Here is a 17,605-nt window from a genome sequence, read left to right as displayed (position 1 = left end):
TCACAGCTATTTGTAAGGCCTGCCCAGAGAACCATTTTGCTTTTTTGCATTTCTTTTCCATGGGGATGGTCTTGGTCCCTGTCTCCTGTACAATGTCATGAACCTCTGTCCATATTTCATCAGGCACTTTATCTATCAGATCTAGTCCCTTAAATCTATTTCTTACTTCCACTGTATAATCATAAGGGATTTGATTAAGGTCATATCTGAATGGTCTAGTTGTTTTACCTACTTTCTTCAATTAGCTAGACTTATTCCTAGGTATTTTATTCTTTTTGATACAATTGCAAATGAGATTGTTTTCTTAATTTTGTTTCCGACAATTTACTGTTAGTGTACAGAAATACAAAAATGTCTCTATATGAATTTTGCATTCTGCAACTTTTCTGAATTCATTGAATTCAGTAGTTTTTGGTGGTGTCTTTAGGGTTTTTTTATGTATAGTATTATGTCATCTGCAAACAGTGGCAGTTTTGCTTCTTCCTTTCCTATTCGGATGCCTTTTATTTATTTCTCTGATCTGATTGTTATGTCTAGAACTTTCAATACTTTGTAAAGTAGAAGTGATGAGTGTAGGCATCTTTGTTTTATTCCTGAATTTAAATGAAAAGTTGTCAGTTTGCTACTGTTGTGTATTACGTTAGATGTGGGTTTGTCTTAAATTGTCTTAATTATGCTGAATTAATTTTATCCCCTTTTTGAGTTTGTGTTTTTTGGTTTCAGGGAAAGGTGTCCCAGATCTAGTGTCTGTTTGCTGGTGGGTAATACTGGTCCTTGGCATTTCTGGCTATGGGGTCTCTGATGTCCTGAAGCTGATGTCTACATGCTGGTGGGGAGACCAGATCCTGGGTTGGCTGGCTGAGGGACTCTAGGTGTCTCAGCTGACAATGGCCTGCTAGTGGGCAGGGCCAGGGCTCAGTGGGTTCTGAGGCTGGTGTAGGTCTGCTGGAGGGTGGTCTGGGTCCTGACATGGCAAGCTGTGGGACTTCAGTGGTCCTAGGTTTAGTGTACCCCTGCCAGTAAGTTGAACCAGGTCTTAGAGCTAGTAAAGGCAGACTGGTAGGACAGAGACAGTCCTGGGGTCTCTGGATACAGGGTTCTGTAAGTTAAGGAACTATGTCAGTGCACTGGTATGAAGAATATGTCCTGGGTCCTCTGGTTGACTTGACATGTCCTAGGGCAACTGTAGGATCCAGGCCTACTAAGACAACTGGCCTGCTGGTGATTGAGGTTGTGTCACGATCCAGCTAGCTGCTTGACCTGAGGTGTTCTGGTACTGGTATTAACAGGCTGGTGAGCAGGCCCAGAGTTCAGGTGGTCCTAGGGCTAGTGCTCTCCCACTGATGAATGGAACCAGGGCCTGGGATCTCTGGCTGAGGGGTAGAAACATCCTGGAGTTGGTATCAGCACACTGGTGATGAGGGCTGAAGCACAGGTGGTCCTGGTGCTAGTGCTGGCTCACTGATAAATAGATCTGGGTCCCAATTCTCTGATTCCAGGGCCCTGGGTGTCCTGGAGTTGATGTGTTGACCTGCCAGTGGGCAAGGCCAGGGCACAGGGGATTCTGAGGCTGATGACTGCTCACTGATATGTGATGTTGGGTCCCAGGAGTAGTGCTGACCGGCTGGTGGGCAGAGATGGATCCTGGGGACTGGCAGCAGTGCTCTGGGAGTCTTGAAGATAATGCTGGGCAGTAGTGTGCAAGACTAGGATCTGGCTCTCTCATGGACAGTGAAAGTTTCTAGGGTGGTGTGGACTTAAGGCAGCTGGCTTATTAGTGAATAGAGGTGTCTCAGTACTGGTCCCAAGAAGCTGAAGGGCAAGGCCCTTGTGCTAATAAGCTTGAAGGAAGATTCCAAAATGGTGCTTGCCAGCACCATTTCCTTGTGGGAGAACAATCTCCCCAAAGTGGCTAGGGCCAATGTCTGTGTCTCCAGGGTGAGTTCCAGTGGCGTTCTGCCTCTCTGGAAGGCTCTCCAAGGTCAGCAAGTGTCTCTGACCCAGACTTCTTTCAAATTACTGCTTCTGCCCTGGGTCTCAGAGGGTATGTGATTTTCTTTTTTTTTCTTTTTTTTAATTTTTAAATTTATTTTATTGGAGGCAAATTCCGTTCCGTTCCGTTCTGTCGCTCAGTCGTGCCTGACTCTTTGCGACCCCGTGGACTGTAGCCTACCAGGCTTCTCCGTCCATGGGATTCTCCAGGCAAGAATACTGGAGTGGGTTACCGTTTCCTTCTCCAGGGGATCTTCCCGACCCAGGGATCGAACCCAGGTCTCCCGCATTGGAGGCAGATGCTTTAACCTCTGAGCCACCAGGGGAGGCAAATTACCTTACATTAATATATTGGTTGGTTTTGCCATACATTGACACGAATCCACCCCGGATGTACATGTGTTCCCTTTCTTAAACCCCCCTCCCACCTCCCTCTTCCCCATATCCTCCCTCCAGGTCATCCCGGTGCACCAGCCCCAAGCATCCTGTATCATGCATTGAACCTGGACTGGTGATTCATTTCACATATGATAATATACATGTTACAATGCCGTTCTCCCCAATAAGGGTATGTGATCTTCTGCCACCATTTAAGAGTCATGTCTATTTCCCAAATCTCTTTGGCTCTCTTTGAAGTAAGCCCTTCTGGCCTTCAAAATCAAATGTTCTGGAGGCTGTCTTCCTGGTGTAGTATCCCCAGGCTGGGGAGCTTGATGTGAGGCTCAGACTCCTTGCTTCTTGGAAAGAAGTTCCATAATTATAACTATGCTCCAGTTTGTGGGTCACCCAACTTGGGGTATGGGTGTTGACTGTAACTTGTCTTCAGCCCTCCTACCCATCTTGTTATGATTCCTTCTTTATATCTTTCATGTAGAAGATCTTTTCTGTTAGTTTTATGGTCTTTCTCATCAATAATTATTCTGTAAGTTGTTGTAATTTTGGTGTGCCTGTGGGAGAAGGTGAGCTCAGGGTCTTTCTACTCTGCCATCTTGTCCACTTCTCTCCCTTGATGGAGACAGCACTTTAGTTTCACCTTACTGTTTTCCCTTTGGTATTTTAATGGTGCTGTCCCATTTTCATATCTAATATCTGATACAGATTCTGGGGCTTATCTAATTGTTTTATATATATATATATATATAAATCTTTACTTTGGCTTTTTTTCAGATTTTTCTTTATCACTAATGCTCAGCAACTGGATTTTGATATGGTTTAGTGCAATTTTCTTTTTGTTTGTCCTTCTTGCTTTTTATTGTTTGTTTGTTTTCTCTTTTACATTTTTGGATATACAGGTCTAAAATTTTCCTCAAGTGTGGAATATCTGTGAGAATTTTTCAAAAAAAAATTTCTGTCTGCATTTATTTTTCCTTTTATTACTCCTATTACATGTGCCCGGAGGCTTAATATTTTCCCACAGGCAAATAAGACTGTTTTTTTTTTCTCTCAATTTTTTTCTTTCTGTGCTTTTATGTGGTCATATGGTTTCTATTACTATGTCTTCATGGTTACTAATCTTTTATTGCTGTGATATGTAACCTGCTCTTAAATCACCCTGCTATTTTTGTATTTGATATGTTATATTTTATTTTTTGAGAAGGAAATGGAAACCCACTCCAGTATTCTTTCCTAGAGAATCCCATGGACAGAGGAGCCTGGTGGGCTACTGTTCATGGGGTTATAAAGAGTTGGACACGACTGAGTGACTAAGCACATGCTATATTTTTAAGTGTAGAACTTCTATAAGATTCCTGTTATATATCTTATTTTTTCCAACATTAAGTTCTTTTTTCCCTAACATTTTTGAGGTATACTAACTTCTTTAAAGTCCTTGGCTACTAATTATATTATCTCTGTCATTGTTGACTTTCTTTTAATTTTTTTCTCCTTTGTTACGAGTCATGTTTTATGATTTCTATACACATCTAATAATTTTTAAAAATTACATCATGGCATGGTAAATGTTAGATTTTCTGGATTCTAGATTTTTAAAAATCCCAATGTAAACACAATTGAAGTTCATTTTTGGAAGCATATAATTTTCTTGCATATCTGATTCATTCTTTAGGGAATGTAACCTAGATTTTGTAGAACAGGCTTAGAGTAGCCTTTATTTTGTGGCTTCTATCATGTTTGACATTTTTAGGAATCTTTACCTAATGGTCTGAGTTGTCAGTGAAGTCTTTTTACTTTAGCTCCTGGGACTGCAAATGTTTCACAGGTGTGAGCTCTAAAATAATTTCATGGTATAGTTCCTAGTGGTTTTTATATTATCTGTATTTGGGAAATAATGCAAAGCTACCTTTAAGAAGAGGTGGCAAGAATACACAGAAGAACTGTACAAAAAAGATCTTCAGGACAAAGATAATCACAATAGCGTGATCACTCACCTGGAGCCAGACATCTTGGAATGTGAAGTCAAGTGGGCCTTAGAGAGCATCACTATGAACAAAGCTAGTGGAGGTGATGGAATACCAATTGAGCTATTTCAAATCCTGAAAGATGATGCTGTGAAAGTGCTACACGCAATTTGCCAGCAAATTTGGAAAACTCAGCAGTGGCCACAGGACTGGAAAAGGTCAGTCTTCATTCCAATCCCAAAGAAAGGGAATGCCAAAGAATGCTCAAACTACCGCACAATTGCAGTCATCTCACACGCTAGTAAAGTCATGCTCAAAATTCTCGAAGCCAGACTTCAGCAATATGTGAACTGTGAACTTCCAGATGTTCAAGCAGGTTTTAGAAAAGGCAGAGGAAACAGAGATCAAATTGCCAACATCCGCTGGATCATGGAGAGAGCAAGAGAGTTCCAGAAAAACATCTATTTCTGCTTCATTGACTGTGCCAAAGCCTTTGACTGTGTGGATCACAATAAACTGGAAAATACTGAAATAAATGGAAATCCCAGACCACCTGACCTGCCTCTTGAGAAACCTGTATACAGGTCAGGAAGCAACAGTCAGAACTAGACATGGAACAACAGACTGGTTCCAAATAGGAAAAGGAGTACGTCAAGGTTGTATATTGTCCCCCTGCTTATTTAATTTCTATGCAGAGTACATCATGAGGAACGCTGGGTTGGAAGAAGCACAAGCTGGAATCAAGATTGCCGGGAGAAATATCAATAACCTCAGCTATGCAGGTGACACCACCCTTATGGCAGAAAGTGAAGAGGAACTCAAAGGCCTCTTGATGAAAGTGAAAGAGGAGAGTGAAATGTTGGCTTGAAGCTCAACATTCAGAAAACGAAGATCATGGCATCTGGTCCCGTCCCTTCATGGGAAATAGATGGGGAAACTGTGAAAACCATGTCAAACTTTATATTTTTGGGCTCCCAAATCACTGCAGATGCTGATTGAAGCCATGAAATTAAAAGATGCTTACTCCTTGGAAGGAAAGTTATGACCAACCTGGATGGCATATTGAAAAGCAGAGATATTACTTTGCCAACGAAGGTCCGTCTAGTCAAGGCTATGGTTTTCCCCGTGGTCATGTATGGATGTGAGAGTTGGACTGTGAAGAAAGCTGATCGCTGAAGAATTGATGCTTTTGAACTGTGGTGCTGGAGAAGACTCTTGAGAGTCCCTTGTACTGCAAGGAGATCCAACCAGTCCACTCTAAAGGAGATCAATCCTGGGTGTTCATTTGAAGGACTGATGCTAAAGCTGAAACTCTAATACTTTGGACACCTCATGCGACCAGTTGACTCACTAGAAAAGACTCTGATGCTGGGAGGGATTAGGGGTGGGAGGCGACGGGGACGACAGAGAATGAGATGGTTGGATGGCATCACCAACTCGATGGAGATGAGTTTGAGTGAGCTCCGGGATTTGGTGATGGACAGGGAGGCCTGGCATGCTGTGATTCATGGGGTCGCAAAGAGTCGGACACAACTGAGGGACTGAACTGAATCAAGACAGTGTGCCACTGCTATTAAGGATCAACAGGTAAATAACCCAGAATCGAACCTAGACTTACATAAATTATATTATTTTTGACAAAAATGTGTAATTATCCAATGTCAGAAAAAGAGATATAATCAAAGAAAGGAACCAGAACAACTGAGTATTCTTTTGAAAAACAATTAATCTTGACATATTCCTCACAACCTAAATCATATTTGAAGATAAACCATATCTATGCATAAAAGCTAAAACAATGAGCTTTAAAAACCAAACATAAGAGAAAAAAATTCTTTTTACTTAAGAGAATGAAAAATATTTTAGATCACAGAAATAACCATAAAACAAAAATTGATAAGTTGGATATCATCAACTTCAAAACATTTGCTCATCTAGAGTATACTGTAAATTCTTGCAAGTCAATAAATGCGGGCAAATTTTTGAGCAAATACCTCAAAATAAAACTTATGTTAATGACCCAAAACAGGTGAATAAATTGCTTAATATAAACTCACTAGGGTTATTCAAACTAGAGGATAACAAAATATTACCAGAAGAGTTGCCCCTTCATAAATAGCTAAAATTTGAAGTTTGACTTTGTCAAAAGTAGGCAAGATGTGGAGCGATAAAAATCGCGTCTATTTTTTGGTGGTAATGCAAAATGCTGCAGCTACTTAGATGAAACTTAAAAAGTTTATTCTAAAACTAAATAAACACCTACCCTGTCACCCAGAAATTCTGATTTTCTCTGTTAGTCATTAAGTTGTGTCTGACTTTTTATGACCCCATGGACTGCAGCCCGCTAGGCTCCTCTGTTCATGGGATTCTCTAGGCAAGAATACTGGATTGGATCGTCAATTCCTTCTCCAGGGGATCCTCCTGACCCAGGGATCGAACCTGGGTTTCCTGCATTGCAATTCTTATTCTAGATTTACTAAATATAAATAAAAATATATGTCCCTAAGATGACTCATACAAAATTGCTCATATCAGCTCTTTTTAAAATCGCCAATGACTGGAAACAAACCATATTTCTAGCAATAGTAGAATGAAAAAAAATTAGTATATTTGTACCTTGGACATATTACACAATAAAATGGAATAAACTACTAATACATGCAGTAGAATGGATAAACCTCAAAAAGCCACTATGTTAGGTAAAAGAATCCTTGTAACAATAATTCATTATAAATAAATCAATTTTCTTGTTAGAGCATATTTACTAATTTGTGGTGGAAAATCAAAATGGTGATGGCCTCTGGGTGAATAAGGCTTGAAATTAAATGGGCAAGGATATGAATGAGCTGTCAAAGTTCATGGTAATATTAAGTATCAAGATGGGGATTAAATAAAACATTCATTAAAGCTCAGCAAACATATATTTGAGATTTTTGTATTTCATTGTATATGGAAATATACATATATTAACAAATCTGTCAACAAATATAGAATTCTCATTAAAGATATGCATGCTGAAATATGTAGCAGGAAGTATATAGATGTTTGCAATTTATTTTAAAGTCTGTAAAGTTTAAATATGTCAGTGGATGGATACCAAGATGAATATACAGATATATGTGAGATAAAAAATATGAATGGTAGAATCTAAATGATCAATATGTGATGCTGACTGTAAAATTCTTTGTCTTGCTGTAAAGCAGATAAAGCATATGTATAATGATAGCTATCAGAAAATATGTTAACCTTTGAAGAGGAAGGAGGGAGGAACTGGATGGGGATAACTGAAAAGGTCCTGAAATAATAGGTAGTGATCTATTTCCTATCATGTTTCGAGGTTAACTGGATGTTTCAATTTTGTCCTAACTCATATATATGAGGGCTTCCCTGGTGACTCAGATGGTGAAGAATCCGCCTGCAATGTGGGTGACCTTGGTTCGAGCCCTGGGTTGGAAAGACCCCCTGGAGGAGGACATAGCAACCCACTCAGTATTCTTGCCTGGGGCATCCCTATGGACAGAGGAGCCTTGTGGGCTACAGTCCATGAGATCTCAAAGAGTTAAATATGACTGAGTGACTAAGCACAACAACATGTATATGCACAGTTGTTATTTGGGTACTCTTTATGCGTGCTATATTTCAATTTCAAATTTTTACTTAAAATATTCCCCTACATTTTCCTGTATGTTGTTGTTTCTCAGTCACTAAGTTGTATTGACTCTTTACAATCCCATGGACTATTGCATGCCAGGTTCCTCCGTCCTCCACTATCTCCTTGAGTTTGCTCAGATTCATATCTATTGAGTTGGTGATGCTGTGTAATCATCTCATCATCTGCTGCCCCCTTTTCTTTTGTTTTCAGTCTTTCCCAGCATCAGGGTCTTTTCCCGTGAGTTGGCTTTTCCCATCAAATGGCCAAAGTTTTGGAGCTTCAGCTTCAGCAATACTCCTTCCAATGAATAATCAGGATTGATTTCCTTTAGGATTGACCTGTTTGATTTCCTTGTAGTCCAAGGGACATTTATGAGTCTTCTCTAGCCCCACAATTTGAAAGCATCAATTTTTTGGTGTTTCGCTTTTTTTTTTTAGGTCCAGCTCTTACTTCTGTACTTGACTACTGGAAAAACTATAGCTTTGACTATACAGATGCTTGTTGACCAAGTGATATCTTTGCTTATTTATACACTGTATAGGTTTTTCATAGCTTTCCTTTCAAGGAGCATACCTCTTTTAACTTTATGGCTGCAGTCATGGTCCACAGTGATTTTGGAGCCCAAGAAAGTAAAATCTGATACTGCTTCTACTTTTTCTCCTTCTTTTTGCCATGAAGTGATGGGACCAAATGCCATGATCTTAGTTTTTTTAATGCTGAGTTTCAAATCAGCTTTTTCACCCTTCTCTTTCATCCTCATCAAGAGGCTGTTTAGTCCCTCTTCACTTTCTAACGGTATCTAATGATACTATTGGTCTTCCCTGGTGGCTCAGAGGTTAAAGCATCTGCCTGGAATGTGGGAGACCCGGGTTTGATCCCTGGGTTGGGAAGATCCCCTGGAGAAGGAAATGGCAACCGACTCCAGTACTCTTGCCTGGAGAATCTCATGGAGGGAGGAGCCTGGTAGGCTACAGTCCATGGGGTTGCAAAGAGACAGGACTGAGCAACTTCACTTTCACTGATAAACTATTAGAAAGGTATCATCTGCATATCTGAGGTTGTTGTTATTTCTCCTGGCAACCTTGATTCCAGCTTATAATTCATCTAGTCTGGCATTTCACATGATGTACTCCTCATATAAGTTAATTAGGCGTAATAAATTAAATAAGGCTGACAATATACAACCTTGTCATACTGCTTTCCCAATTTGGAACCAGTCAGTTGTTCTACATCCAGCTCTAACTGTTGCTTCTTGACCTGTATACAGGTTTCTCAGGAGACAGGTGAGGTGGTCTGGTACTTCCATCTCTTTAAGAATTTTCCAGAGTTTTTTGTGATCCACACAGTCAAAGGCTTTAGCAAAGTCAATGAAACAGAAGTAGATGTTTTTCTGGAACATCCTAGCTTTTGCCATGATCCAAAGAATGTTGGCAATTTGATCTCTGGTTCCTCTGCTTCTTTGAAACCCAGTTTGTACATCTGGAAATTATTCTTGTACAGATTTAGTAAACAAAATTATTATAATTCAGTATTGTTTTGAGGAAATTGTATTCAGTCACTAATTGATGAAGACTAAAACTGTAGTAAGGAGAAGATGAAGGACTTTAATAAAATAGAAAGGGAATGTCACCTTACAACTGCTTAAAATGTGAAAGCGTTAGTTGCTCAGTTATGTCCAGCTCTTTGCAACCCCATTGGCTGAAGCTCACCAGGCCCCTTTGTTCCTGGAATTCTCCAGGCAAGAATACTGGAGTGGAGCAAATTTCCACTTCCTATCTATTTTACATATGGCAATGTAAGTTTCCATGTTACTCTCACCATACATCCTACCTTCTCCAACACAATTCTGTAAAGCAATTATCCTTCAATTAAAAAGATAAATAAATTTTAAATTAAAAGAAAAAAAGAATACTGGAGTGAGTAGTCATTCCCTTCTCCAGGGGATCTTCCCAACCCAGGGATTGAACCCAGGTCTCCCATATTGCAGGCAAATTCTTTTCTGTTTGAGCCACCAGGGAGGCCCTAAAATTGCTTAAGTAAGGTTTGTTTTTTTTTTTTTTTGCATATGTAAGTCAAAGTCATTTTGTTTACTATATAACTAATAAACCTCTGATTAACATATATTTTTAGAATAATCTATACTTTCCTATTAAAAATTCAGCAACGGGGAACATTTTAAAAATATAATTGGGCTGGACACATGAACAATTCTGGAGTAAAGAAATATTGCCCCTAGTATTTTCCATTTCCTTTTACATCTTTTCTGTGCCATTTAATCCAGAGCTTGCTGATTGGGTAGAACAGACAGTTATCTGCCTAAGGTGACCATATATAAAGGTTTCTGAAACATCAAGGGAATGGATTGAAATACAGTTTTTATAATTAATTCTTTGTTTATCTAGCAAAAGAGAAAATTGAAAACGCTTCAGCTGCAATAAATGCATACTCATTTACCCACACAATAAAGGGAATAATCTGGTATTACAGTGTGAAATGTTTTAGTAATTTTTTCATAATATTTCCTATGAATCAACCATGAGTTAATTATTGAATTTTTTATCAATGTAATTTTTATTTTTAGATATTATATTCTTTCAATTCTTGTTAGATAATATTGAATATATTCAGTATAATATTGAAAAAAAAATAAAGACTGTCTATTTCAAAATAAACATTATTATTAGCCTGCCGGTGGCATCTACCTATAGGTTACCATATCACACTTTTTAAACCATTTGATCTGTATCTCTCCAGGTACTTGGCTCTGGGCATTGCATGCAGAGGGATGAAATTGAGTATATTAATTAGCCTCAAACCATAAATAATTATTTAAGTTAGTATTGGCTGAGCCTTTGCTTGGAGAGCTATTGTCATTGTCTGAACAAGATAGAAACGTATCTTAAAAAAATATCACTTATAATTAAGTTCCAGAGGCACTGGATGCTTTATAGGAGGCACAGGCTCAGTGGAACATAAGGAGAACACAATGATCATTCTCCATTAGAGGGTAATAAACAGATCATATGCTTCCAGAGATGCAACTCTGGCTCCCATGCTTTTCTTTTATTTAGTATTTAATTGCTTAAACTGGTAATTTTCTCTCCTAAAAACATTAGTAGTTCTCAATAATAGGCACCTTATTAAACGGTCCTTATAATTCTTATTTATTCCATACCTCTCTAATGCCAGAGATAAGCCAGTTTGATTCTTTCCACTCCTCCAGTTCAATGTGAGTAATATTCTTAATAACTGCATTCAGAAGATGTTGCACGCTTAGATTCTCAGTGATATCTGACTCTTTGTGACATTTTGGACTGTAGCCAACCCCCCTCCCCCACCAGGCTCCTCTGTCCATGAGATTTTTCAGGTAAGAATACTGAAGTGCATTGACATTTTCCTCCTGCAGGGGATCTTCCCAATCCAGGGATTGAAACTGCATCTTCTGTGTCTCCAACACTGAAAGAGAATTCTTTACCCACTGTGCCATCAGAGAAGCCCCTACTGATATTAATAAATATCAGTATCCCACAACGGAGAGACAGGATTCTCATTGTTTGCTAGGTGATACATGATTGAACTCTAGAATCCTTAGAATCTCCTTTGTAGGGCCATTTCTTCACTAATTGTTTTAGGTTCAGTTCCTGGAAACAGAGACTGGGACAAAGATTTGAGAACACATGATTTATCAAGGATTTTCTGTTAGAAGAAAAGATTTACACGAAGAAAGAGGGATGACACAATGGAGACCTATGCAAGGTCTTCATATGAAAGTGAAGTTGAAGGTCTTCACTTTGTCTCAAGTGAAGTCTATTCTGCATAAGTTGCAACACAAAATTGATCCCGTATTGAGGCAAAGGGAGTAGGAATTTGTCCCCTCTTTTAGTCAGTCCTTGGTTGTGGGTTTCCCTTGGATGGGCAAAACCTCTCAGATGCGGCAACTTCTATTTTGCCAAGGGCAGTTTTACAAAGAAGAGGGAATCATCGATCCAGGAGAAGTCACCTCCCATAACAGTCAGGAAATGGATGCACTGGCTTAGAAAAGTGGGCTGGTAACTGCTATAAAATATGAATTATGGCAGGAGTAAACAGTTAAGATTTGAAATTGATATATAATTTCAGAATTTGCAACCTATCTGGTAATTGATTTGAGAGTTGAGATAAAGCTACTTCAAGATGGTACTACATGGTAATTTTCCCTATTTTTATAATCTATTTACTACCTGTATTTTAATAGCAGTAAAATAATTAATACCAGTAAAATTAATTAACTCTAGTAAGTAGCTAAATCATTGGTTATATCAAGACTTGAAATCTATATTGTTTAGAAAACCAAATACTGTACATAATTTTAAAAAATTAATGTGGATGCAAGAGGAGAATACTCTATTATAATATCATATTTGTATCATTTTTGTTATACATCTTATTTGAAAATGTCATTTCCCTTATGTCTTAGGTTTATGCTAAGATAAACCATGTATAAAACACAATATATAAATGAGATTACCTATAAATTCTTTGGAAAACCTTACAGAATAACTAATAAAGAAGCAGTGTATATGGTGGACTTTTATAAACTCATCAATCAGACTGAGTCGTCTAAAGGCAGAAGTCCCTACTAACAGCTTCTGTCAGTATCCTGATGGATTCTTCACTGGATTTTATTTGTAGTGAAAGACTGAAGATGCTCTATTGTGAATGAAGGTCCTCTTCACCACCAGATTTATCAAGCCGGCACTCATTAAAAATTCACACCATTCATTGTTTCATTTGGAGGCTGTTTGCTGATTTGTGTTCCCAGAAGAGGATGAACAATTTCTAACAAAAGAAAGCCCATGAAACGGTGATAAAAATGTACATTTTTATAACACTGTGCAGTTTTTCAACCACTGTCCCATTTTTTCTCTCATTTGATTTTTGCAACTGCACTATGAATTTGCCAAGGGATACCATATGTGAATTTTTGGTTTACTTGATTTATAGTCTTTTCTTTATTGTTTTTGGTGAAAAACAGACATTCAAACATATTCACAGTAATACAGAAAGGAAGTGTTAAATCCAAAATCAGACTCTGGCCCATTTTCTGATTTCTCCAAAGCCTTTTAAAATTTATAATGTTGGAATGTTTTTTTCTCAATAGATAATGAAACATTTTATAAATATGTTTGTAAAAATCCATAGTTATTTTTAATTTATGAATGAAATACATCAGTCACATAATCCAGGAGGTTTAATAACACTGACAAAGTTTAGTAAGCCCCATTGGACGCTTCCCTTTATTTGGAGAATTACGATATTACTAATCACTACCTTTTCAACTGTTAGCTGTGAAACATACTTGGCTGAGAATTTTGGCATTGGAATAATGCTTAGCAGTGGCCCAAATTCAGAAATAAAAAACTAAAAGAGTGTGGCAGTACAGTTTAAAATACCTTCCCACCAGGAAACATTTTAACACGTTTGCTCTGTCCAATTTATTGCGCAGAACTATTGTGCTAGCTGCTTAATTCAAAAGATCACGCAAGTTCTGCTCCCTTCGCTTCTAACAAGGTGGCAGCAGGTGAAAAGATCAAGTTCCTTTCCTGATGTGAAAACATGGCATTCAGCAGAGTAAGCAGGGACTCAAATCAAACAATGGTTGTCAAGAGCATGTACCCCACAGAATCACTAGCAACCTCCTGCCCTTCTCAGACACCACCTCTTCACCTTCAGTTTACTCTCTCTTACTGTTCAATTTAGCCTTTAGGAATGACTCAAAAAATGGAGACTAAACAGCAAGTGTACAGGAAAATAAAATGAGACAGATACACTTACTGCCCATTTAGAAATCTGTGTGCTCCTACAAGTCTTATATTTGGCAGTGTGCATACAGTAAGGCAAAAAAAGGGAAATTTGAAGGGGTTAGCACCCGTTTCATTATGTGACAGCTGGTTTATATCTGAGGCTTTGTGCTCATGCCAGTCTCAGGCCCAGGTAATTTATAATAGCCTAAAGTTCCAATATAAAAATCACATAGCTGCAGGGAGACATGTCAGCTTCTCTTACATAGCCTGTCATTTCCTTGGAAACATAATAATTAAGATGTCTGGTATAACTGCTTCTGCCAGAAATATTTTTAGATTTCAGCCCATTTCAAGAAACTCTAAATTCAAGGAGAGAATTATTAAATACTGCATGACAAACTAAGGAAAGTACTCTTACAGATTTGTTCTATCAAAAGGAGCAGATACTTCATCTAAATCTCTCAGTAGTAAGTGGAGGAATACATAGACTTGAATTAAAAATAAAAGGATTGGCATTAGTTTGATTACAGTAAAGCAGATGAAATGGGAGAAAACTGTACTCTAATCAAAAGCAGTTTTCAGTCTGAAACTGACACAATTTTACAGGTAAATTGACATTGCTCCTGATCCTCACATTAACTCAACTGCCTGCTCTGATTGCCTATATTATTTATAAACAAACTACTCATTATAGCATGGGGCTGCTACTGAGGATTTTATTCAGTATCAATTTCAATGGAACCGTCAGAGGGCTTCCCTGGTGGCTCAGATGGTAAAGAATTTATCTGCAATGCCAGAGACCCAGGTTCGATCCCTGGGTTGGGAAGACCCCCTGGAGAAGGAAATGGCAACCTGCTCCAGTATTCTCGCCTGGAGAATTCCGTGGATAGAGGAGCCTGGCAGTCTATGGGGTCGCAAAGAGTAGAACACAACTAAGCAACACTGTCTTTCTTTCTTCGATCAGAGGAAGAAACCCATGACATTTGTAAGGTGGATTAATTTCCTGGATTGATAGACATGGTAAAACTATGTCTATTGCATTAAAATAATTTACCTTATAATATGTTTAAATTATGTTGGTTGGTTGTTAGTTAAGTCATGTCCAACTCTTGTGATCCCATGAACTGTAGCCCTCTAGGCTCCTCTGTCCATAGAATTTTCCAGACAAGAATACTGGAGTGGATTGCCATTTCTTTTTCTCAGGTATCTTCCACAGCCAGGAATCAAACCCGTGTCTCCTGCATTGAAGGCTAATTCTTTACTGCTACCAGGGAAGCCCATTTAACTTAAGTTAAAGTTAACTTAAAGGTAACTTAAGAGGAGTACAATTAGATAGTTAAAAGATTTAAATTCAATGGATTAAAATAGTTAAAAGGGGGTTGAAAAGTTCCCTTTACAGTAAAGTTTATTTTTCTAACCACTTTGAGTTTCCTTAATAAACTCTCCTATTATGAACTCAGATGAGGCCATGAATTCATTTCAATTACAATAAATGAGTCAATAGTTATATGATGAAGGCAAAGAGTATATTACAATTTTGTGATGAATATTATGAGAAATAGTAATTAAAGTGTCATTTAGATTTAACTAACATTAATTTAAAACTTGGTCTGTTCCAGATAATGTGCTAGGTTACCACCCTCACGTACATTATCTCATTTAATCTATCTACTAAATGATCCATTTTGTTCCCATTTTTAAGTGACAGCATCAAATCTCAGCATCATAGTTATTAAAAGGTAAATTTATCTCTATTGCACTTAGTTACTCTTTTCTGTTTGAATTAGATTTCTTTAAGATTTTTATTATCTACTTCTTTTTATGGAAGACACCAACCATAGCAAGGAGATCCAACCAGTCCATTCTAAAGGAGATCAATCCTGGGTGTTCATTGGAAGGACTGATGCTAAAGCTGAAACTCCAATACTTTGGCCACCTCATGCGACGAGTTGACTCACTGGAAAAGAATCTGATGCTAGGAGGGATTGGGGTGGGAGGAGACGGGGATGACAGAGAATGAGATGGCTGGATGGCATCACCGACTCGATGGAGATGAGTTTGAGTGAACTCTGGGAGTTGGTGATGGACAGGGATACCTGGCGTGCTGTGATTCATGGGGTTGCAAAGAGTCGGACATGGCTGAGCAACTGAAATGAACTGAACTGAACTGAACTGAACCATAGCATGTAAATTTATAATTCTACCACATATCTACCATAACTCATTGCACTAAAAGTTTTGAGAATGAAAATAATTTATCTTAAAAACCTATTTAAGCTATAAAGACAATAATTAAAGTGTTAGTCACTCACTCACGTCCGACTCTTTGAGACCGCATGGACTGTATCCGGCCAGGCTCCTCAGACCATGGAACCCCTCCAGGCAAGAATACTGCAGTGGGTAGCCATTCCTTTCTCCAAGGGATCTTGGACATTAAACCCAGATCTCCTGCATTGTAAGCAGATTCTTTACCATCTGAGCCACCAGGAAAGCCCTAGGTTAAATAGACTTCTATTCAAAATATGACTTATATGCTTATATAGATTTTGTTAATGCAAATATAAGTAGAACCTTAATGATGTAATGTTTATTTTCCTTATCTTGCTCTATTTTTCTTCATTGCATTGATTATCTAACTCTATCTGTGTCCCTATACCTATTTATTTTGTATATTTCCATTTGTATGCATCAATTCTGCTATCTATTATCTATTTATATTTGCAGCTCTCTAAAAACCAATAAAAAGTGAGCAGCACCTTGAAGGCAGAGAATTTGTTTGATTTGTTGATATTTTCCTTCATCTGAGTCATAGTAAGTTCTGTAAGTGTTTTCTGGATGAAGAAATTATGTACTTATTGACTGTGTTATAGAAATGTCTGATTTGCAGGTGTATTGGATTGAATAGTGTTCTCCCCAAATTTATGTCCATCCAAAACCTCAGAATGTGGCCATATTTGGAAATAAAGACTTCATAGGTATAATTAGTTAAGGACCTGGAGATAAGAGCCTCCTGGATTTAGAGTGGCTTAAATCCAATGACTGATGTCCTTATAAGAGGAAAGAACACAAACATAAAGAAGGCAATGTAAAGATGTAGGCAGACGAGTTATGCTGCCACAAACAAAAGAATGGCTGCAGTCACTAGAATCTGGAAGAGGCAAGGAAGAAGTCTTCCTTAAAGCCTTCAGAGGGAGCATGGCCATGCTGACACCTTGATTTCAGTCTTCTAGCTTCCATGGAGTTGGTGATGGACAGGGAGGCCTGGCGTGCTGTGATTCATGGGGTCGCGGAGAGTCGGACACGACTGAGCGACTGAACTGAACTGAACTGAACTGAGCTTCCATGGATGAAGAAGGCAATGGCAGCCCACTCCAGTACTCTTGCCTGGAAAATCCTATGGATGGTGGAGCCTGGTAGGCTGTAATCCATGGGGTCGCTGAGTCAGACACGACTGAGCGTCTTCACTTTCACTTTTCACTTTCATGCTTTGGAGAAAGAAATGGCAACCCAATCCAGTGTTCTTGCCTGGAGAATCCCAGGGATGGTGGAGCCTGGTGGGCTGCCGTCTATAGGGTTGCACAGAGTCGGACACGACTGAAGTGACTTAGCAGCAGCAGCAGTAGCAGCTTCCATGGAGTGAAAAAATTATGTGTTTCGAGCCAACTAGTTTGTAGCACTTTACCAGGGGCACCCCTTGAACGGTAAAACAGGGAAACAATTTTCTTTTTTTTATATTTGACCAACTTTGGCTACAAGGGAAATTTGCCAGAGACTGCTCTTCCCAATGAATTGAGCATGGCATAAGGGATGCAGAGGTGAAT

This window comes from Moschus berezovskii, chromosome 1 (assembly GCF_049115385.1).
Source record: "Moschus berezovskii isolate FMDL1 chromosome 1, NW_MosBer_1.0, whole genome shotgun sequence".
In the NCBI taxonomy this organism is placed as follows: Eukaryota; Metazoa; Chordata; class Mammalia; order Artiodactyla; family Moschidae; genus Moschus; species Moschus berezovskii.
This window is presented reverse-complemented; position numbering follows the sequence as displayed.